Source organism: Lepidochelys kempii, chromosome 1 (assembly GCF_965140285.1).
Source record: "Lepidochelys kempii isolate rLepKem1 chromosome 1, rLepKem1.hap1, whole genome shotgun sequence".
NCBI lineage: Eukaryota > Metazoa > Chordata > Testudines > Cheloniidae > Lepidochelys > Lepidochelys kempii.
In genome coordinates, this window is record NC_136380.1 from 270,647,774 (window position 1) to 270,672,805 (window position 25,032).

Genomic DNA, 25,032 nt, shown 5'->3' on the forward strand with positions numbered 1-25,032 from the left:
CTTACTAACTCTTTACAGGAGTTCTGACCTGCATTCCTGCTCTGGTCCTGGCAAAAGCATCACACAGACAGACAGACCCTTCCCCCCCCCCCCGCCTCCTCCAGCTTTGAAAGTATCTTGTCACCTCATTGGTCATTTTGGTCAGGTGCCATCGAGGTTATCTTAGCTTCTTAACCCTTAACAGGTTAAAGGGTTTTTCCTCTGGCCAGGAAGGATTTAAAGGTGGTTAGCCTTCCCTTTATATTTATGACACCTCCTGACAGCTGGAGCAATTTGGAGAGCACAGCAAATCCTTGGACGGCCTCAGACCAGGATAGCCCTCCCATCCACCTTCCCTCTCCCCTTCTTCTGACATTACACTCAGACTTGGCCAGTCTGGGTCATGCATATGTGAGAATGAAAGTGGGTTAGGGCTTGGGGCATTAACGCTTTCTTTCTTCCCCTGAGTGATGTGGGAGCATTACCAGCACTCTCTGCTGTAATTTTATTATTTTATCAATAAAAGCTTTAAAATTTAGACACTTGGTGTGCCTTGTCATCTCCTGCCCAAAAAAGATCCTGTGGCCCCAGCCTGATCAACTGTGGCCCAGGCAGATTGGTAACAAAAATCTGTCACAAGCTTGTTACATCCCAGCCACACTCCGGTATCCACCAGCCTTTGTCACTACCAGCCAAGTAACTCCAACACACTCCCAGTCCCGAATTTTCCAAAAACCATGTGATCTGCAATGTCCAGCCCTTTCCTGGACCATTCAGAGGAATAATAATGTTTGTTTGTTCCTATAAAAAGTCAATACCCAGCAGCTTGCCACGTTTACTGGAGTTAACAATCACGTCAAGTCAAATACTGCGTTGGGTTGGTTTAGATTAAAGTAAAACAAGCTTATTAACAACAGGACATAGGTAATGTGATGCCAAGTAAAAGAAATAAAGATAGAGATGGTTACAAGGAAATAAATGTGAAAAACACACGTCTAAACATCTAGAACATAATCTAGCAAGGTACAAGCTTTGTTATGATGATCTCTCTGTCCGATCACACTTTGTCCAGCATGGCTGTCTGTGTCTCAGGATCATCCACAGAATTATAGGGTGCTGGCTCCCTTTATCTTCCTAGATGAAAGGTAACTTGGCAATTTTTGCCCCTCTCTTTTATAGTCCAGTGTACCTTTGAAGTGGATTCTTCTGCAGGTTATCCACCAAAGGAAAGTTCATTCAAGCTGTGAGGAAGAAGACATGGATTCTGGGGAAGGAAGTTCTCTGCTGGTTTCTTCCCCCACTGGTGTTTGCTAAAATGCAAATTAATCTGTTCCTGCTACCTCCCATGCAAATGAATGGGCACTTGCCATGAGATTGCCAGTCGATTCTGATGACATTTGTCTGGCTTGTCCTTTGTCTGAGAGAAACCTGTTTACCCACTTCTCAAACTCGTCTGATAAACTCATTTCTGTTCCGCATTTCCTCCATGTTCATATGGTCCCTTGGGCATTTACTATACATGCACCTCACAAAAATATTAATGAGCAGTGTGTTATTAGTTTTCCAGTGATACCTTACATGACTCACATTAGATACAGTTTATGACATTAATGAATTGGGATACACTGAACTGGTCAGGCCGGCTGAAACTCACTACCAGATACCAGTGAGTCTCTTACCCTGGGATGCTGTTAGCATGACAGAAGATCACACAGGAGGACAGTGGGGTGGGAATAGGTATTGTTTCATATTCTCTGTGTATATATAAAGCCTGCTGCAGTTTCCACGATATGCATCTGAAGAAGTGAGCTGTAGCTCACGAAAGCTTATGCTCTAATAAATTGGTTAGTCTCTAAGGTGCCACAAGTCCTCCTTTTCTTTTTGCGAATACAGACTAACACGGCTGTTACTCTGAAACAGGAGGGCTGTGGCAGAGATGGGTATGGAACCCAGATCTCAATTGTCAGGCCAGAGGCTTGACCCCAATACCACTCTTCTCTGCAAATTAAACCAGAAGCAGTATTCTGGCGGTTAATCATACTTGCTGCCTTTACAGCTTTGCTTATTTTCCTAATTTGTATGTCTGAATTGTATCAGGTATGTAACAGAATGGGTAGGGTTGGTAATAGACACAAATGGGTCATATTAATTTAAGTTGAGGGTATTTCAATGAAATCCTTGTAAGTAGCATCACTATCGAAGAGAAACTATTCTTGTTAATTCCCAAGGATTAGAAAGTAAACCGGTCTTCTCAAATAATCTCTCATGTGGTTTCTTCAGTGTCTAGGAAACTCCCCTCTTGCTTCACTGGAAAAATGCCATGACTGCAAATCTAGCACCTTTCTTAATGGAGACATGGATGATTTAATATCAGCCTTTCTCCCTGACACACAGTCCATCTGTATTGCTGCTCATAAAGTGCTGTGAACAGCTACAAGGGGTGTTTCTCTGAATTCCCCAGCAGCAGCATGGACACAGGAGGGGAAATCCAGAAAGTGGAATATTTGATGTAACAGTGCACATAACATGCCCACGTATAATTTTTTCTTACCCGTGTCATTTAACTATGTCTGCACTAAAACTGCATTGAAATTTTCCATGCAACACCACCATCCAGCCCTATGGAATGGGAACAATCAAAAGCCTTTGGCACAACCCCCTTTACAAATTTATACCACTTAAAATATCTTGTCTTGCCCTCCCCCACGAAAAATATAAAAGTACCAACTCAGTCCCCATCACAAAACCTAATTATTTATTCCCTGTGACATCAGTATTGTGTGACAGGACCCTTCCTCATAGAATCCCAGTGATGAGAATGGGCCTTATCCAGCCCCATCACCACAAAGATATAGGTACTCTCTTCAGCAGGGATTTGTTTGTCCCATCCGGTATGATCTTAGGCTGACTGTGCTAGAGGCCTTTTTTCTTCCAGCATTCCAGAGAAAGAAATTTTCCACACTTATCAACAGAATACTTTAGCAATTTTAAAATTAATAATTCCACCAGGCTTCCTGTAGCAGGCAGTAGACATACATTTCTCTTTTAAAGCAAACTCACACCTGTTTGTCTAAGATCCCACCTTGCCACCCTAAGTATCAACTTATTTTACTTTGCTAAATTTACTTTCAAGTAAATGCAAAACACAGTTAATTTGCTTTTCTTTTCAAGCACTACAGATACACACAGCTGAATATTTTGGACCTTCCTATCGGAGATGAAAAAGAAATTAAAACCTTATTACTGTATAACTTGAAAAGCCTAGTAATTTTCTCCATCTTCTTCTTCCAGAAACAACATTCATCTGCAGCTGTTATTTAACAAGACTGGTGTCATTTACAAGCATTTGTAATACATCTTCTTCAAATAAATATAACTGAAATGTAATTATGAGTAGGAAGCATGCCTGATCTCTCTCCCCAACCCTTATACACACACACACACACACACACACACACACACACACAGAGAAATCTAGAAAAAAGTATTTGTAGAATCTATTTTCTTTACATTAAATAGTTTATTTTGCACCTGTCTGAAGCTTTTACAAACTAAATGGCATTTCTATAAATTATTATGGGAGCCTGAAGAGCAGTAATACACAGAACAGTGACAAAATTAATACATTTGACATTAAAGGTGAATTTGAAAAAATGTTATGTACTGATATTTGTGTGTGCTAAGTTTTGAAATTGAAGAGGGAAGGTATGATTTAAAGTTTTCACATACAGTATTGAAGCTATTCCAAGGTACGTTTTCAGTTACACTACTGCAAATCCAGAATAACTAGATTAAAGAGAGTTATTCCAAATTTACTATCAAGGAAACTCAGATTGGAATTTATTCTAGAATATAACCACTAAAAACTATGTCTGAAATCCATGGGCCAGATCCTGAACTGACCTGTCTGTTTCCCTGCGAATTTGACCCAATTTTTCCACACACCTCTCCCCCTTACTGGAAGTGCCACTCTAGGGGAGTCTCTCTCTGTCCCTAGGGTGATCATCTGGGTTGCCCTTGTAGGGGTCTGCTCACAGAAATCACACTTTGTAAGGGGAGGATACCCCCACAGCTCCATCTCAGCCAACAAGTCTTTATATCATGGGCAGTCTGGGGAATTGCTCCCCCAATTCTCCCTCTTTGTATCTGGTGGTGGATTGAGGTTACTCCCTTTATCCCCTGATCACGTGTGACCTCGAGTTCTCCCAACCCTCCAAACCATGCTTGGGGGGGTATGTCTACAGAGCAAAGAAAAACCCATAGCTGGCCCATTCCAGCCAACTCAGGCTCGCAGGGCTGGGGCTGTGGTGCTGTTTCATTGCTCTGTAGACTTCCGGGCTCGGGCTGGAGCCCTTGCTTTGGGATGCTCCCATCCTGCAGTCCTGGAGCCGCAGGTTTTTCTTTGCTGTATAGGCTTACCCTGGATTTCTTCTCATTGGGGTTGTGTTGCTGGGGACTCCATAGGTCCCTCATCCTCTACTAATGAGTTCATGCTCTTTCCCCTGTATCTCTTTCCTTAATTTCTATCTCCTCACTTTCAGTTTCCTGGGGCAGTCTCCTTTCCTCCCTTTCCTTCTGACTTGGGCTTTGTTGTCTAGGGACTTCTCCTGTGGGCTTATTTTTTTCTCTCCTCTGGGGTTTTCTTTCCCCCCAATCTGGGATTCCTTACCCCACCTTGTTTCCATCGTAGGAAGGGATTCCAGTCAGTGCCCAACACAACACGATAGGGCAGCCCCTCCACTAACCCAATCTGTTTCCAACAAAACCTCCCCAGGCCTCTAGGGACACCTGGGCCATAGGGCAGCATCTTTTATCTCCATGGACACATTCTATGTGCATAGATGGTCCTGGAATCATCCAGTGAGGCTTCACCAGCTCCCTCCAGACCAGACCAGCAAGCTGAGGCCATATCCACAAGGTCCCTCCGGAGTTTCCTCCCTCCCATCACTGAAATAGTGGACAGTTTTTGTCCCTGTTTTTTCCCATCTAGTCCTGATGCAGCTGCAAAACTCAGCAAAACTGCAGTCCATGTACAGGCAATCCCTTTCTGTGTCTACCTGTCGCCCACGTCAATAGCATGTAATGGGTCGAGCCCCAACCAGAGCTCCTTCCTTCTTCCTCTCTATGCTTCTTCCTGCTGTGGGTTCTCCAGTCTCCCTCCCAAGCTCTAGACATCTCTACAGTTGTCCCTCTTTCCTGGGAAAGTCTGCCTGGTTGATGCTGCCTGACGCACACTGGTATGTTCACAGGGAGACCATGAAGGAACTGTTCTAGCACCAGAGCATCCATTATTTCCCCCACTGTTTGGGTTTTCAGTCACAGCCAGTGGGCGGCCCAGTCCATCAACCTTTGGGTGAGTGCCCAGGGCTGTAAACTCCAGATCGGAACGTTTGGTGGTACTTCTCAGTGGACAGACCCACCCAAGTCAGGATAGCTGCCCTCACCACCTCCTAAGTCCTGGCCTGCTCCTCACTCAGTGCCATATAGGTCACTTGGGATTCCCCCGACAGATAGGGAGCCAGCCTCAGGGCCCAGGTTGTTCTATCCCAACCTGCACCTATAGCTACCCTTTAAAAAATGCCCCAGAATGCACCAGCGTCATCTGCAGGGCCCATCTTACACAGTGCCAGGCCCTCTGTCCGGTTGCCATCCCCCACCACGGGACCCACTACCTTCTGTAGGAGCTGCTGCTGTATGTTGGCTTGGTCTCTTATGAAATCCCACAGGCTTTTCTGCTGCTCTGCCTGCCAGATACGCAAAGTCTGCCTCTCCACGTGAGGGGATTGTTGGAAACTTTGCAGGGTCTTCCGCATTTCTTCTTGCTGTTTTACCAGCCATTGCAGGGACTCCTCCATCTCCAGGTTGCTGAACCCTTGCACTGGCTAAGATCCTGGACAAGCCCCATGCATGGCAGAGCCCACTCACTCCTGCCTCTGCTCTGGTGTAATTAATTAGACGGCAGTGACCAGAGTGCTGGCTTAGCTGCTGTTGCCCAGCACTCTGTCAAAATCTCTTATAATCACAAAGTTTAAGGCCAGAAGAGACCACCATATCATCTAGTTTGACCTCCTGTATATATCACAGGCCACCATGACCACTAAGCACTCACACACTAAATCCAACAACTGAAAGTATACCAAAGTATTACAGTCCACAGGCAACTACACTATTAAGTGCAACAAGGAGAGAATAGGAGGGATCGAAGTACATCAATACCCCAGGATCCCATAATGACAGGGGACTGATATATCCAGATAATCCTGGTAAGTGACCTGCAGAGGAAGGTGAACCTCTCACCCCTCCACGGTCACTGCCAGTCTGACTGAGAGGAAAATTCCTTCCCAACCCCACATATGGAGATCAGTTAGACCCTGAGCATGTGAGCAAGAACCAGCCAGCTGAGCACCTAAGAAAGAGAATTCTCAGTGCCACCTCAGAGTACTGGCCCGCTCTGTCCAGTGTTCATCTGGAGAAGGTGACCAGCCCTCTGTGGAGAAAGAAGTGGTTCGGGACTATTTAGAAAAGCTGGACGAGCACAAGTCCATGGGGCTGGATGCGTTGCATCCGAGAGTGCTAAAGGAGTTGGTGGATGTGATTGCAGAGCCATTAGCCATTATCTTTGAAAACTCATGGCAATCAGAGGAGGGCCCAGATGACTGGAAAAAGGCTAATGTAGTGCCCATCTTTTAAAAAGGGAAGAAGGAGGATCCTGGGAACTACAGGTCAGACAGCTCACCTCAGTCCCTGGAAAAATCATGGAGCATGTCCTCAAGGAATTAGTTCTGAAGCACTTAGAGGAGAGGAAAGTGATCAGGAACAGTCAGCATGGATTCACCAAGGGCAAGTCATGCCTGACTAATCTAATTGCCTTCTATGATGAGATAACTGGCTCTGTGGATGAAGGGAAAGCAGAGGACGTGTTGTTCCTTGACTTTAGCAAAGCTTTTGATACGGTCTCCCACAGTATTCTTGCCAGCAAGTCAAAGAAGTATGGGCTGGATGAATGCACTATAAGGTGGGTAGAAAGTTGGCTAGATTGTCGGGCTCAACGGGTAGTGATCAATGGCTCCATGTCTAGTTAGCAGCCGGTAACAAGTGGAGTGCCCCAGGGGTCGGTCCTGGGGCCGGTTTTGTTCAATATCTTCATAAATGATCTGGAGGATGGTGTGGATTGTACCCTCAGCAAGTTTGCAGATGACACTAAACTGGGAGGAGTGGTAGATATGCTGGAGGGCAGGGATAGGATACAGAGGGACCTAGACAAATTGGAGGATTGGGCCAAAAGAAATCTGATGAGGTTCAACAAGGACAAGTGCAGAGTCCTGCACTTAGGACGCAAGAATCCCATGCACCGCTACAGACTAGGGACCGAATGGCTCGGCTGCAGTTCTGCAGAAAAGGACCTAGGGGTTACAGTGGACAAGAAGCTGGATATGGGTCAACAGTGTGCTCTTGTTGCCAAGAAGCCGAATGGCATTTTGGGATGTATAAGTAGGGGCATTGCCAGCAGATCGAGGGACGTGATCATTCCCCTCTATTCGACATAGGTGAGGCCTCATCTGGAGTACTGTGTCCAGTTTTGGGCCCCACACTACAAGAAGGATGTGGAAAAATTGGAGAGTCCAGCAGAGAGCAACAAAAATGATTAGGGGACTGGAACACATGACTTATGAGGAGAGGCTGAGAGAACTGGGGATGTTTAGTCTTCAGAAGAGAAGAATGAGGGGGGATTTGATAGCTGCTTTCAACTACCTGAAAGGGGGTTCCAAAGAGGATAGCTCTAGACTGTTCTCAGTGGTAGCAGATGACAGAACAAGGAGTAATGGTCTCAAGTTGCAGTGGGGAGATTTAGGTTGGATATTAGGAAAAACTTTTTCATGAGGAGGGTGGTGAAATCTGGAATGCGTTACCTAGGGAGGTGGTAGAATTTCCTTCCTTAGAAGTTTTTAAGGTCAGGCTTGACAAAGCCCTGGCTGGGATGATTTAGTTGGGGATTGGTCCTGCTTTGAGCAGGGGATTGGACTAGATGACCTCCTGAGGTCCCTTCCAACGGTGATATTCTATGATTCTATGATCTCCAGCTGTGTCCATCAATGATGCTTCAGAGGAAAGAGACTAACCCCCCTGCACCACCACCACCCCGTCTCTGAATACATTGGTGGGAACCCTTCCTGACCTCTGCAGGTGGCCATCTGAAGCCCTGAAGTATGAACTTTTGGGAACATAAGACATAAATCAGACATAAGCCCCAGGGCTGTTGAGCCCTGCCTGCTACCACCAGAAGCAATCCCATAACTCAGTTGCACTCATACATTAGTCCAGCTCTTCCTTAAAGCTAATTAAGTTGTTTGCCCCCACAACTCCTATTGGGAGGCTGTTCCAATTAGAAATCTTCTAATTTCCAACTTGAATTTGTTCATGGCTAGCTCATACCCATTTGTTCTTGTACCAATGTTGTCCTTTAGCTTAAATAGCTCTTCTCCCTTCCCCATGGTTGCTCTCTATACATGCATCAGGGGGAAATCATATCTGATGGTTTCTGTGTCTATTTGAAATGAATTAATTATCTTTTACCCAGCAAAGCAATCTCCCCAGGCTATAATTACACTCATCATGCAAACCGAGATCTGCCATGCTTGCAGTCTCAGCAAAGAGGTAGCAGACTGAGCAGGCATGGAGACTGCCTAGTCTTGGAGGCTGCCCCTAGTGGTCCCTTCCAAGACAGGTTTGAGGGATACTGATGGGCTTGTTGAGACATCTGCACTGCTATTCTTTAGAATATACAGTGCCTGTTTTGTGGATAAAGCTGAGGATAGAGCTGACTTCTGCTTCCCATGCGGAGATCCTTTTTCTGTGTTACAAAATTTGGCTCTTTTCACTCTGCAATGGATCACACCTGGTTTTTGTTTGTTTCCCCTTGAGGAAATGGAATGAGCAATCACTTTAGCCCAACTCCACCCCTGAATGCATAGCAAGAAGGGCTCCATGCATAACCATGACCGTTCTTCTATGATTCAGCTTAGTTCAAAAGTGGGTCAACAAGTGAGGATGAAAGAAACTGCAGAAATGGACCAAAGAACAGTCCCATCACTAGCAAAGGAAGTGAAGGCTAAATGTTTGTTGGACAATGTTTCTGTACAAGGGCAGGTCACAAGCTGAGCTCTTTCAAGTGAGCTCCAACTTTCTATGATTTCCTGTTTTCTTGGATCTGTGTCTATCCATGGTCTATGAGCAGAATTCTAGTTGATGTTGATAGGATTCTTACACCTGGAATTCCCAGGTGCAGTCAGTTTGCTTTCTTAAGCTCACCTGTTTTTTTGAGTTTGTGTCTGTCCCTGTTTCATTATCAACAGCCAAATTATCAGCATGGGAGAGGATATCAGAACTGCGTTTCCTCTCTGGTGGGGCAGTGTTGTAATTATTGGGCCTAAAAGGTGTACTCCTATTGTGAGCTCGAATGTAAAAAGTATGTGAAAGTTCATAAGATGTTACAATAATCATGAGAAATCAATCACGTTGTTTGCGTTGTTGAGTGTTGTTATAAGTACAAAAGAACCAAACAAAGGAAGCTGGGTTAGTCAAAGCAAAAAGGGCACGTTGACATAATCCAAGGACTGTTGAAATTATGCTTTGGTAAAAACAGAAGGATGTGGAACTGGACATTACTAGACCCAAAGTGGTGCGACAGGTATTAGGCCTAATTGGTGGCTAAAACAATGAGGGAGATAAACTATGATGCTCACTTCCCCTCCTTTTTGAATCCCTTAAAAAGAAACTTTGAAAGAAAGACATGATCAGTTGGGTTCAGTTCTCCCTCCTGTCTTCCTGCCCAACTTGCAGTCCATCTCATCCCAGCACTGCCAGGACTACAGCTTATTCTGGTTCATCTTGACTCATCTATAGGACTTTCTTCCTGAGAGGAAGGCTGGGTGGCCTTAATATTGTTCAAGGAATTTTGTTTTCACCTGTCAGTGCTTAAAGTCATCACATTATCAGGACATCCAATCCTCAGTCCATCACTGGGGATATCTAATTGCTGGCACCCTATCCCCCTTTCTTTCCTTCTATTCTATCTCTTGACTTTTCATCAAATGCTGACATCAGCTATCAAATGCTGACATCAGCTATGCTACCGTCATCCAATCCTGCCTTGTCTAAGAAGAAAAGATCCAATCAGATGATGTCCCCGACCAGCTCATTTCTCACATGGGCTCCCGTTACCGGTACATTTGTTCATTTGTACATGCTCCCGTATCACTCTGGAGGACTTATTTTATATGTCATCTGTTCAATGGTCTTTTGGTAGTGTTGTTTGTAATTTTAAATTTACTGAAAAAGTCGCGTGCAACAGGCATATAAATATACACTAAACATTTTTGCATAAATTAGGAGTGATTTTTGTGATATATCCAGAGTGATTGGAAAATGTCCAACACAACTTTGGGGGTAAATCCTTAGGTCATTTTAAGAAAAAACGTTTCTGTGAACACACGTCCTAAAATTCTTCCTAAGGGAGCTACAGTACCTTCAAGGAGGTGATGAAAAGTTAATTTCTGATTAATATCTCAAAAACACTTTAATATAAAGTAATGAAATTATGTCTGTGTCTTAGCATTAGTATGTGCTACCATAGTACATTATCCAAAATTATTTAAATCATAGGCGTCCTGCACTGGCGGTTGGTCATTTTTATTTCATATTTCAAGAAAGGCTTGTCGTCGACTGCCCATGGCTACAAGCGGTAATATTATGTTCCAAAATAAGTTAATATTTTTGGTTATTATTTATTATGTTTAAAATTTATGGTTCCAAAGTTGAAAAATAAGTAAAATTGTTTGTATCATTCTAAGCATCTAAGCAGATTAAAATTTTTAAACAGTTTTCTTGGAAACGGTTAATTATACAAAATAAATTAAGAGTACCATTTTAGTGCATGTTTTAGCATTAAATCACATTCCAGGGTCGTATCTGTAAAATAGTCGAAGATTTAAAAAAAAAAAAAAAATTCGCCCAGTCCCCCCAGTTCAAGATGGCTGTAGTTTAAATAATTTTATTTGAATGATGTTGTATGATAGAACGTTGGAAATAAGCTTTAACGGGAGAGCGGATTCAAATCGCAAGCACAGTCCTTTTAGTAAAGAGAGCAAATTTTCAGAAATAAGTTTTTCCTTCATCAGGCTGAAAACATTATACAAGATAGATTTAGTAATCTATTACTAAAATTTGCTCTCTTTACTAAAAGGACTGTGCTTGCAATTTGAATCCGCTTTCCCATTAAAGTTTATTTTCAACTTTGTAATGTGTAGCCTCATACACATTTTCATAAGAAAAAATAACTTGCAATTTATAAATAAAAATTTATATTATGTATATTAAAAATACTTCTTACTTCATTAAAACTGCAAGAAACATGTTAAAATATTAAAATATACTTTAATAATAATTTTGTGTAAAAAGAAAATGCAGTCATTTTTCTCCAGAAAATCCAAATAAATTCGAAGTACCTTAAGTGGGTTAAGATATCACAAGCAGGTACATTATAAAAAAATAATGCTTCTGTTCATTGCTTTTCAAAGATCATAACAAGAAACATTTGGATGCGGTAGCAGCAAAAGAAGATTTGGCCATGGCTTCAGCAAAAGAATCAAATCTGCCCCCCATGATTGATAGCTGATTTACGGAAAAGGATCTCAACGACTTTTTTACTTTTGAATTTGAAAAGCCCAAATTGCTTTGGGAAAAGCAAAGAAGAAATCGGCAACGTGCAAAAGGACGTGGGTGGCAAGCTCAAACCATGTAGCTTCAAGACAAGTGAAGCAAGTGCCGTGAAAAGTTTCAGCCTTTGGCAGCATGTAAAATGTAACCATCCTGAAAACTATGCAGCTCTGGTTACAAAATAGGGCCAGGAAGATGAGGCAAACCAGAAAGCTGACGCGGCTAAACGACATTCATCTGGCTCTTTGAAAACTCCTGGAGAAAAGATTTTTTGTGGAGTTTCATCTGAAAAGAAACCCAAAATTGAGCAAACAAAACTTGATTCATATTTGAAGTCCTCAAAGGTTACAGTCACCATGGATGCCAATACTTTCCATGAAGGCCTGATAGAAATGGTTTACTTGAGTTCAACACCACGCACAACCTTCAGGCTAAAGAACAAAGGATTCCAAAAAATTGTAGGTGAAATGGGTCGGCAGCTTGGCGTTTCGATGGGGCACAATGCGGTTCGTCATTTAGTTGTCAGCACAGCTGAGTCTGGTCATGAAGAGCTCAAGAAAGCTTTTGAGCAAAAATTGTGCTACCTGAAAATGGATGCGGCAACCTGTGGAAACAGAAATTTCCTTGCAATCAATGCTCAGTACTATGAAGAAGGAAAAGATAAAGCTGTGGTAAAAACCTTGGACATAATTGACACTGAAGGGTGTCACAATTCTTCTTAAGTCAAAAGTCAAGTAAAAGCTATTTTAGAAAAATTTGGGATCAGTGAAATGCAAGTGTTGAGCATCTGTGTTGACAATGCAGCAAACATGACGTGCCGTCAAAAATTTCAATGAGGACAATGAAACCATTTCTACCTCTGAGAACAGCAATGTGGACAGAACTGAAGCTATTTTGCCTGATGAAGGAACTAAAGGAATAGATGAAATCGAACTCAACATGGATGCTGCTGCGCAATGGGTTAATGACCCTAGCCTCATACTTCCAACATGGCTTCATGAGGACGACTCAAAAGTCCAGCTGATGAGGTGTGGTATTCACACTCTTCATTTGGCAATCTGGGATGGACTGAACAAAGAACATGGGAAGAAATTTCTGGCAAAAATTCAACAAGTCGTTGTCAAACTATGAACCTGAAGTATTTGAAGTGTTCTGCTTGATCTACATGGGGTAACTCAATCATTGGATACTGTGACTCGCTGGGGTTCAACATTTGCAATGATTGATTGGCTTCTCGTTTTTCAATCTTACTGTGAACAAGTGGCTGCTACTGGAACAAGAGAACTCAAGTTAACAAAAACTGAATGGGACAGAGTGAAGAACCTGCGAGACCTCTTGGCAAAGCCAAACCAAACAACCATGAATCTTCAAGCTTTGATGTAACCCTGGGAGTTTTAATGAAGGAATGGCGAAAACTGTCAAAATTCTTGTAAGAAAATGGTGGACAAATTGCAGAAGGAATTCTATCCTCCATGAAGAAACACGAAGAGAAGCTTTTTGACAATATTCGTTTCCTTGCTGGAGTTTATGTTGACCCATGGTATCGGATTCTTCTTACCTCAAGGGAAATACCAAAGGCAAAGGAAGGGCTCCCTGATATTGCTCAATGACTTGAAAAACAAAATCTATTGTTACATTTGAACTCTGTGAAAGAGGTTGAAGAAAAAGAAACAACAAAAGGAGTCATCAATAATCAAATTTGCAGTTTTGGAAAGTTCACATCCTTCAGAAATAGCAGGCTGTTCTCAAACTTCCATCTCCACTCTGAACTTGTTTGAGTATCCAACTCTGAGACATCTTCAACCATCACAGGGAAATGGAGATAATTCAAGCACCAATTCTTCAGAAGATGACTTCCCTTCGAAAAGGAATTGTATAAACAAGAAAGATGCCAGCGAATTTCTGCAATTCATAATTGTAATGAAGCATTATTCGAGAGAAACTTTCGGGAAGATTTTGAGGCGATGGAGTCTATTGGTAGGCTAAAAGTTAAGTCTGTTTTTGAGGCCATTCACAGCTACCCACACCTCATTCAGGCTGCCTGTAGAATTGCTTCGAGCATGCCAACAACTCAAGCTAGTGTAGAGCGACTGTTTTCAGCTTTAAAGTTAATGTTAAATGATTTGTGGCAGGCTATGAAAGATGACTTGATTGCTGCAATAATTTTTTACAGAATGAATTATGAATTATTCTAGTTTGTATCTTTGTTGATGACATTTAAATTGTTTTAAAAGTCTGAAAAAAATAATGTTTTTTCAAAATTACAGTATGCACTTTTTTATTTAGTTCAAATTAATTTGAGTCAGAGCGTAGAGTGGAGTCAGAGAGGAGCTGGAGAGGAGCAATTCAAAAATTTGATTGCTACAAATCCCTGGTTTCAGGAGTAGATAGAGCGAGCCGTTGGACCTCTCAGTGAGGCAATAGTACCTCATCTACCTTGTCTGTCTATCTTTCATTGGACCAGCTTCTGCTGGTGAGAGAGACAAGCTTTCCAGAGTACACAGAGCTCTTGTTCAGTTCTGTCCCAGCATGCAGCCATGCACAGTTGTGTCTGCCACTGATAAGAGCCTGGGATCCAAGTGGTGATGGCCTACACCCAGCAGGGCCTAGAGACCGTAGGAAGAGAGACATAGATTGAACCATCTGGAGAGAGGCTTGTGAAGACTTCCTGCTTGCTCTCTACTTGTTGTCTTGTTTGAAAGGAGCAGCCTGTTGCCTTTTCCTCACATGTCTGTGTACGTCTTTTCTCAGTGTTGTACGTCTTGTCTCACCAACAAAAGGGCAATTGAAGATTTGGTTGTGCTCTAATTACTGCTCTGAGTACCTGGCTGCAGGACTACAATAAAGCTGTGTGATTGGTAATTCAAAAATAAATAAGTGGAAGTTCAAACAGTATTGATAGATATGAGAAGCTGTAGCGGAGCGATGACTCACCAGCATGGCGCCTCCTGCTGGTTGTCTTGGGAATTAGCTCTTTCCAGCCTTCAGAGCACCCTCTGCAGGCCAGTGTCTTGCCTGCCACTGGCCCCATGTCCCTCCAGACCCTGCTGCCCTTTTCCTCGGGGTTCTGCCCCACAGTACCCCCACACTCTGGGTCTCCCCTCCCAGGAGAACCCCCAACCCTCTATCCCCACCTTTCCTCAGTGGCTACTGCCAGTCACCATCTAGCCTCCACTCACTGGGGCAGACTGCGGTCTGTAAACCACTCATCATCAGCAAGGGGGCTTGGAACCGCTGCCTCTGCCTATTCCCAGGCTACCCCTTTGTAGTCCCAGCACCTTTCCTGACCTTTAGCAAGGCCTGCAGTCTGGGAGTTTTCCAGGCTGGAGCTCCGCAGCTCCTCTGACCCTTCCCCAGCACTGTTCCACTCCAAGTACCATTTTCTCCCAGACAGCTAATCCCTCTCTCTCAAAAGCTAGAGAGAAAGTCTCCCTCTGAGCTCCTAGCTCATAGCCCTTTTATCGGGCCAGCTGTGGCCTGATTGGGGCATGGCCCCAGCTGTGGCTGCCTTCCCAATCAGCCAAGCCTTTTCTCTCAGCCCCAGCTCTCTCCAACGGCTGGCTTTAACCCTGTCAGGGCTGGACCAGGGTGATTGCCCTGCTACAGAAGCCTATTGATGAGAACTTTAGCTCTGATGTCTACACTGCAATTAAAAACCCACGGCTGGCCCATGCCAGCTGACTCGGGCCAACAGGCTTGGGCTAAGGGGCTGTTTAATTGCAGTGCAGATATTCCAGCTCAAGCTGCAGCCCAAGCTCTGGGACCTTCCCACCTTGCGGTCCTAGAGCCTGGACTCCAGCCTGAGCCCAAATAGCTACACCACAGTTAAACAGCCTCGTAAGCCCAGGCCTGCGAGCCTGAGTCAGCTGGCAAGGGTCAGCCCCAGGTTTTCACTTGCAGTGTAGACTTACCCTGAGAGAGTGGGAGCTGGACGTTCTGGTTGCCAATATTGCAAAATGTGAAAATCTCCTGAGATGGAGACCCAATAAAACAGACGTCTGTTCTGCACATTAGGGCTTCTATGACGCTATATACATACATATGCTGTACAAGGCAAACATATGCCAAGCATTGTTAACAATATAATGTTACAAAGTAAATCATTCTGTCGCTTAAGCTATTCCTCCAAAATGTGAAAGCCCTTGGCAACATTTGCAGAAGAACTGAGAGTTACCATACACTTCTCAATTGTTCTGATCTCAATGCAAGAGCTTTTCTGTGTTGAAAATGGGTCCTCATCTTTCTCACGCTGGAAACACAGCGGAAAAATATAAAGACCATATGGCGTAACAAACGTGACCACCGGGCTGAGGAGGACAAGATTGCAGCATGGGTAGACAATACTGCTGGATGCTTAATCTTCCACCTGCTGTGGCCCTTAACTGTGGCCACCGCAGATCTTGGAAGGGGAACAAATAGATGAAAGAATAGGAAAACCTTGTGGGCCAGATTGTGGCTTGGAAGCCACAGGGTAGAGTGAGGCTGTACGGCAGGGAGAGCCCCGAATTGGAATGTTGGCTGAGTCTGCCTGGGAGAACACACTTTTGTGGAAGCACTGCTGCATTTGCAAGGTGTTGCCTGTCGACCGGGTGAGCCCCATTGGCCAGCATGCAGAGACGGGGCAGGGTCATTGCCATTTGGATAGCCCATACCTGTGAGTGCGTGTGACAGAAGGGGACAGTGCTTGTGCTCCCCAACAGGACTGTCTTGGAGAGGGGAGCGCACAAATCCTCAGCTGTGACATGTCTATGGAGCTATAACAACTTACACGAGATGAAGAGCTGAGTTACTCTAGTCGTATACCAATGTAACTCCATGGAAATCAGTGGAGTTACACTGACATACAACTGGAAAGGCAAATCAGGCCTGGGGGGGTGTTTACAAGGTTGTTTATGATATTATATTTTCACTCTGAGTTCAAGCTTTGTTAGCCACAAAATGTTATATGCAGAAACACACACAATGTGTCCAAGTCTCAAGTGTTTTTCTCACTGAGAGCATTTCTACTGCTGTCTTTTGATTTCATATATGGCTTTTAAGACACCTTTGTTTTACTGCAAGTGTGACTCCACACAGGTTTCTTGGCTATTTGAAACAAAACACACTTAAAAATTGGAGTGGATGCCAGTGTCATTTTTAAACTCTTATAAAAACTCAAAAAAAAATCAATCAATCAATCAATCAATCAATCAATCAGCAATGCAAAATGAATAATGAGTAAGTAAACTGCAAGGAGACTACCATTAGTTCTACAATTTAAGCTTTTCATGTGGTGAATCATGTTATGATCAAGACAAAGAAGCTTGAAAATTAGAGGCTGTTATAAAAAAGAAAAGAAAAGCAAAGAAAGAAACCCTCACTAATCTATGGTATTAAAAATAATGTAATTTTCTGAAGCACTTCCTTAAAGGAGGAACAATGACTTGTCTGCAGGCAGGGAGAGAATAACAACTTGGCTCCACTTAGTATGGAAATATCAGATGGCTTATTGTCAGCAGCAGCTAGGCACAGAAGCCTGGAGAATGTCAGAACCTGTCATACATGAAAGCAAAAAAACAGTCATCTGAATCAGCCAACAAAGGTTGTAAGCAGATGCTGGCTGGATGTGTGGAGTGGTAGGGCCAGCATGAAGGGTAGGAGGGGTGGGGAGGAGAGGAAGAGGGGAGGGGAGCCCACTGCTAGACTAAAGAAAATAATATGCTAGATTTCATTTATAAAGAATTTGCAATCTGGCAATTGTGGTTTTCTGTGGGGAAGATTATGATGAAGATTAGAATTCCAATCTGGGGTGTAACTAAAATGAAAGAATTAGCTTTCTCCTTTAAGCAACAGGAAAATGTTGAACTGGATGGCTCAGTCAACTGCTAACAGAGAACACTTCACCTCTAGGCCACTGGTTCAAATAATAATGACACATGGCACGTCTGTAGCATCCTTCATCCAAGGACCTCAAAATGCTCTAAAGCACAGGTGGGCAAACTTTTTGGCCCGAGAGCCACATCTGGGAATAGAAATTGTATGGCGAGCCATGAATGCTCACAAAATTGGGGTTAGGGTGCGGGAGGGGGTGAGGGCTCTGGCTGGGGGTGTGAGCTCTGGGGTGGGGACAGAAATGAGGAGTTCACGGTGTGGGAGGGGGCTCCGGGCTGGGGGGAGCGGGCTCTGGGGTGGGGCTGGGGATGAGAGGTTAGGGGTGCAGGAAGGTGCTCTGGGCTAGGATTGAGGGGTTTGGAGGATGGGAGGGGGACTAGGGCTGGGGCGGGGGGTTGGGGCATGGAGAAAGGCTCAGGGGTGCAGGATCCAAGTGGCGCTTATCTCAAGCAGCTCCTGGAAGCAGCAACATATCCCTTCTCCTGCTCCTAAGCAGAGGCGCGGCCAGGTGCCTCTGCATCCTGCCCCGTCTGCAGGCACCACCCCTGCAGCTCCCGTTGGAGTGCTGGAGGGGGCCATTGGAGTGTGTAGGAGCCAGAGTGGGGCCATGCTGTGGCTTCTGGGAGCCACGTGGTGTGGCCCCCCTACCCTGCGCCCTGGCTGGAGCGCCGGAACAGGGCAAGCCCCAGAACCCGCTCTCCATTGGGAGCTTGTGGGCTGGCTTAAAATGGCTCCAGCCCGCAGGCCATAGTTTGCCCATCCCGCTCTAAAGCATTAATTGATTGAGCCTTGCAACAATCATGTTTAGGAGGGAATGAGTGATAAGAATCACTTCCTCCCCCACAGAAATGCAACCAGCTCTGGAGAGGAACACAGCAGCTGTTTAACAGTGCACAGCAATATGCACAACAGTTGACAGGAAGTGACTACTGTTTACATCTTTCCTGACCTGGAATTTGGTCAGGACATTGGTGCAAAGTACTATGGAATCTTTGAATTACAAGAAATGATCTGGACCTCAACTGTACATCTCATCCATAAGATGGCATCCCTAACAGCCCTGCATCCCCTAATGCAAAGACAATGCCCTAGTTCAGTAATAATAATAACTAGGATTTACATAGTTTGGATTTAACTTTACATGTTTTTCAAAGCAGAGTACAAACTTCAACTAGTTTAGATGCAAGAGTTCCTTCCACTACGCACTTCCTGCAATATTTGGATAGGTGACCTCCATGCAACACCAAATACTGCCCTAGAATGATTCCACATACCCTGTGAGAACTGGCATGGCTGCTGGTCAGCAGTGAAATCCGACCCTGTTAGTAGTGACCAAAAGTCCTTATCACTGAATGGCCATTCCATGCCCCATGTGAAGTGAGTTGGTGTCTCAACATAGTTTTAGTGGACAAATGATTACATCACAAAACTGGCAAAATTGGCATTGTTGGCAGCAACCTCAGAAGTGGGACCAAGGACTGAGCCTGCTTCCATTTAAAATCAATGATGGCTTTGTCATTGACTTTAGTGGAAGCTAGGTTGAAACCTGAATAGATCTGGAAACTCAGTTTCCCTCTCACCCCTTGAAAGTGGCCCCTCCAGAAAAGGCTTGAGGTACATGAGTGATGCAGTATCAGGAAGGCTGCCCATGCTGTACTTCTTCTGTGCATAAATAAAGGACTTTCCCTAGGTCTGTTAACCTCCATCCAGACTTTCACAAGCACACAAAAAAAATTCACTTTCCAAGGAAAATGGACAATGTCTTGGCCTAGCCCCACCACCAGAACAGAAGCTACTTCAAAGATGAAGTTGCTAGTCAGTTTCACCAACACCACCCTTAGCACATAGAGAATGGAGATGCATGGCTGGAAAACCTCCTGGGGCAGGAGATTTCAAATCCCCTTGTGCTCAAATTGGGGTCTCAATTCCATTTCAACTATTTAATTTTTGTTTACCTGCCTTAAAGCTAAATCCAAGGGGCCAGATACCAACCTGTAGTGGACAGCCTGCAACATACTGTAACCTGCAAGGGAGAAAGAGGGAGATGGGGAAACAGATGAAAGACAGTAGTAAAGGGCTATTCAGTGTCCTAGATGGGAAGAACTGAGCTGATGGATGCTTTCCACTTCTCTGTGGAGAGGTATCCATATTACAAAAAACATAACCAAAAGATGTACCAACTGGAACCTTAGTTATACATCTCAGTAGACACCATTATAGTCCATCTAGATTAAGGTTGAAGGACTGGTGGGGCAGGTAGGGGAAACCTGTACTCCTGCTGTTCCTTTTTTAGATAAAACACTTCAGACTCAAGTGCTGTAAATGTGGCATTTTAAAAGAGTGCCAAGTTAACTTTAAAACAATGTGAAAGAGGTGCAGGCATTCACAGTAGGATGAGAAAGGGAGACCTCATTGAGAAATCAAAGATAAATGAAATGCATTCAAAATTGCAATGACCATTTTCTTGGTGATTTATGATCTAAAGAAGTAAAGCCTCTGTCAAGTGTATCAAGTGACCCGATAGCAGACAATCCAGTAGTGCAAAGGTGCTGTTACAAATAGGTTTCTTTATTGAGCTCTGACAGCCAACGGCTATTTGTCACTCATTGTAGTGTTCGTTTAACAGAATTTTACCCCCAAACAAGAAAACAGTGTACACATTTAATGTGAACATAGCATGGCAAATCATGAATGATGGGATCTGATGGTATGAAATGAATAATCCTTCAAGACGCCTGGTGTGCTGGCCTGTTTGCTGCATTAGTCAGATGCACAATGTAGCTCATAGAACCACTGCCAGAAAATCTCACCACACCCAGAAAGCTCTGAAAAAAAAGCCTATTTTAGTTAGTACTTTAAAATAAAATGCCTGCAAGCTAACTGGACCTTACAGAGAAAGAAAAAAAAAAACAATTTAGCCTCTTCTTCCTCACAAAGCCTAAATCATTGAAAGGGCTTTTAATTTTTGAAAACCTCAGCCAGTATGTGAGCTACTGGGTGGGTGTGCTCATGCTGGAGTGCATGTGTGACTTCAGAATGAAGTTCTGTGCAAAGGCGCCACACAAGGCTTATATGCCCACTCCCGTCCCACTCTTCGGGTTTAAGTGCTGTGTAGGCCTCCCAGGGGCTTTCTGCACATGGGTGAATTTCACCTTTGGTGCTTGTAAAAAGTGCCAGAGAGATCGCCTTGGAGACTGAAATCCTCCCTTTATCCACAGAAGAGTTACAGCACACATAGAGACAATGCAAGCTGCCTCCCAATGCCCTGCCACATTACCTCAGCTCTTCTAAAGAGGGCCCATCTTTAGAGAATGAGAAAGTAGTTCTGTCTCTGTGTGCATTCAGTGCTTGGTTTCTTTGCTGAGCCTTCCACCAAGTACTCTGATTAATGGCAGATGCGAGGGCAGTTCTGAGATGTGGATACTTATCTGCTGGGGTCTGAGACTATCTGCCAGAGTGGGGATGTGAGCCGTCACGCCCAGTAGTTGGAGCAGGTGTCAGGCCTAGTGGCTGGGGCAGGAGTTGGTAATCAGGGGCAGAGCAGGAGTCGGAAGTCAGGAATTGGAGCCGAGAGTCAGAGCCAGGTTACCTGGAGTGGGGCAAGGCCGGGGTGGGGCAGGGCCCAGTCTGGGACAGAAGCTGGGCTGGGAACAAGCAGGCACAGGAGCTATTGCAGCTGTGGGCAAATGCTTTGCGCAGCCTACGGTTGCCAGTTATGGTTGGACATATTCCAGGAGGTTTCATCACATGACATAATCTTTAATTCTTGGAGACTCCAGGACAAGCCTGGAGGGTTGGCAACCCTAACGTAGCCACTGCACTGCTGCTGCACTTAAGAGCTGGTCTTCTGACTCTTCTCACTAGTCAGGTGGTATAGCCACACAGTCAGCCTACTCTAGGCCAGCTGCGCTTGTTAGGTGGCCCAAAGACTGGCTCTGCTGTAGGCCCCAAAGGTGATCCCGGCAATTACAAGCCAGTAAGCCCCACTTCAGTACCAGGCAAACTGCTTGAAACTATAGTAAAGAACAAAATTGTCAAAAACATAGATGAACATAATTTGTTGGGGAAGTGTCAACATGGTTTTTGTAAAGGGAAATCATGCCTCACCAATCTACTAGAATTCTTTGAGGGGGTCAACAAGCATGTGGACAAGGGGGATCCAGTGGATATAGTGTACTTAGATTTTCAGAAAGCTTTTGACCAGGCTCTTAAACAAAGTAAGCTGTCATGAGATAAGAGGGACGGTCCTCTCATGGATTGGCAGCTGGTTAAAAGATAGGAAAAGGGTAGGAATAAATGGTCAGTTTTCAGAATGGAGAGAGGTAAATAGTGGTGTCCCCCAGGGGTCTGCACTGGGACCAGTCCTATTCAACATATTCATAAATGATCTGGAAAAAGGGGTAAACAGTGAGGTGGCAAAATTTGCAGATGATACAAAACAGCTAAGTCTCAAGCAGACTGCGAAAAGCTACAAAAGGATCTCACAAAACTGGGTGACTGGGCAACAAAATGGCAGATGAAATTCTATGTTGATAAATGCAAAGTAATGCACATTGGAAAACATAATTTCAACTATACATATAAAATGATGGGGTCTAAATTAGCTGTTCCCACTCAAGAAAGAGATCTTGGAGTCATTGTGGAAAATTCTCTGAAAACATCCACTCAATGTGCAGCGGCAGTCAAAAAAGCGAACGGAATGTTGGGAATCATTAAGAAAGGGATAGAAAATAAGACAGAAAATATCATATTGCCTCTATATAAATCCATAATAATCCCACATCTTGAATACTGCATGCAGATGTGGTCGCCCCATCTCAGAAAAGATATCTTGTAATTGGAAAAGGTTCAGAAAAAGGCAACAAAAATGATTAGGGGATGGAACAGCTTCTGTATGAGGAGAGATTAATAAGACTGGGACTTTGCAGCTTGGAAAAGAGACGACTATGGGGCGATATGATAGAGATCTATAAATTCATGACCGGTGTGGAGAAAGTAAATAAGGAAGTGTTATTTACTTCTTCTCATAACACAAGAACTAGGGATCTCCAAATGAAATTAATAGGCAGCAGCTTTAAACAAAAGGAAGTATTTTTCACACAGTGCACAGACAACCTGTGGAACTCCTTGCCAGAGGATGTTGTGGCAAAGACTATAACAGGGTTCAAAAAAGAGCTAGATATGTTCATGGAGGATAGCTCTATCAATGGCTATTAGCCAGGATGGGCAGGGACAGTGTCCTTAGCCCAGAGATGGGCAAACTTTTTGGCCCAAGCACCACATCTGGGGATGGAAATTGTATGGCGGGCCATGAATGCTTACAAAATTGGGGGTTGGAGTGTGGGAGGGGGTGAGGGATCTGGCTGGGGGTGCGGGCTTTCAGGTGGGGCCAGAAATGAGGAGTTCAGGATGCAGGAGGGGGCTCCGGGCTGGGGCAGGGGGTTGGAGTGTGTGTGGGGGGGGGTGAGGTCTTTCAGCTGGGGGTTCAGGCTCTGGGATGGGGCTGGGGAGGGTGCTCCAGGCTGGGACAGAGGGGTTTGGCGGGTGGGAGGGGGATCAGGGCTGGGGCAGGGGGTTGGGATGCAGGAGGGGGGCAGGGGTGCAGGCTTCCGGAGGCGCTTACCTCAAGCAGCTCATGGAAGCAGTGACATTTCCCTCCTCTGGCTCCTACATGGAGGCGCAACCAGGTGGGTCTGCGCGCTGCCCCATCCACAGGCACCGCCCCTGCAGCTCCCTTTGGCCACAGTTCCCAGCCATGGCACACATGGAGTGGGGCAAGCCCTGGATCCCACTCCCCAGCTGGAGCTCGAGGGCCGGATTAAAATGTCTGAAGGGCCGGATGTGGCTCCCAGGCCGTAGTTTGCCTACACCTGCCCTAGCCTCTGTTTACCAGAAGCTGGGAATGGGTGACAAGGAATGGATCATTTGATGATTACCTGTTCTGTTCATTCCCTCTGGGGTACGTGGCATTTGCCACTGTCAGAAGACAGGATACTGGGCTACATGAACCTTTGGTCTGACCCAGTATGGCCATCCTTATGTTCTTATGAGATCAGGTGTAACTGAGGGAAAATCACACACACACACACACACCCAGAGCAACCTAAATTTGACCAACCTAAGTGCCAATGTGGACTGCGCTATGTTGGGAGGAGAGCATCTCCTGCCAACATAGCTAGCCCCACTCTCAGGGGCTCGAGTAGTTAAGCTGAGGGGAGAGCTCTCTCCCGTCAGCTGAAAGCAGCCACATTAGAGCCACATTCCAGCGGCAAAACTGCATCAATGCAGCTGCGTTGCTTTAAAGTCTCTAGTATAGCCCTGCCCTTAGACAGACGTGGATGTCTCTCTTCTGAAAGCCAGACGTGACTGCCATGTTCTGAAGTGCAAATGAATACTCAGCACCATGGGCTAATAGTAATGTCTCCTGACATGTACCCACTGTCACATCTTACTCATAGTTGTTGTCCTACAACCAACCACAACCTGTCAGATTCTGTAGCTAGGAAAGTGCTGTCTGATCTGGCTTAACTAGAATGTGACTGTCTAGCAAACACCTGAATGCCACGTCCAGTACAACAGTGTATGTTTGAACTATGCAGCAGCCACTGTTGCACTGAGTGAAACCCAGCACACAAGAAAATAACTTCCTGTTATTGACTAAATTCTAATAAGAAATTGATCACAGATGCAAGCAGCTAGCCAGAAATAGGTTATTGCCATTTGGGCCTGCACTGTACTTGGAAGTTGATGCTAATGACAGGCTAAAGAACATCCCAGGTATAGCAGTATGCCAGGCTGCAGTCGTATTTATTGGCAACACAGTAGACTCACTTACTTACAGTTTAAAGATTGAAAAGCAAGGAAATGAGTAACAGTGAGTGGAAGCAAGCAGCAAGAAATTATTCCTTTCCCTTTCTACTGTTTATATTTAGTGCTTAAGAACCTTATGTAAGAGAGTCAATAACAAAAATACTCACCCCCTCTACAACACTCATGGCCTGAGTTCCTGAAGCCCTGAAACAGCAACTGAGCTGTTGATGTTATCTCAGCATCTAAATATAGCCCGTGATCCAGTTCAGGCTTTCTGCAGATCCCTACTGGAAGGAAGCCATTTTTCTTGAGTGTATTTCCAAGAAAACAGTTGACAGGCTTGGCACAGCGATTCTTGGAAATGTTCAATAGGTCATCTTCTGGAAGGGAATGCTGACTGATGGAATCAAACAGACTTTTTTCTTAGCTCCACACACCACTCACTATTCTTATCAGGGCTCGTTCCCCAGGTGCAGCAACCTTATACAAAATACTATCTGCAGTAAATTGGCCTGATTAAGCCTTCTTCGAGTCTCATTTCCTTTCTGGCAGCAGAGCCACAACTGTTCTGCTGTTGCCAGGGTGCTTGCTGCTAAATGAAGACAGACAGCCTAAGACTAGAAATTATAGCACCACCTGTTGCTCACACCGGTGCAG

The 25,032-nt window shown here is 44.6% G+C and overlaps 1 long non-coding RNA gene across 1 annotated transcript in view; it reads right to left on the reverse strand.

Moving 5' to 3' along the window:
• The window catches only part of LOC140905027 (uncharacterized), a 79,701-nt gene extending 55,017 nt beyond the window's left edge, over positions 1-24,684 (reverse strand). Inside the window, exon 1 of the long non-coding RNA XR_012156714.2 lies at positions 24,543-24,684. This is a non-coding gene — a long non-coding RNA (uncharacterized LOC140905027). The remainder of the gene's footprint in view (positions 1-24,542) is intronic.
• Between the last annotated feature and the right edge of the window lie 348 nt (positions 24,685-25,032).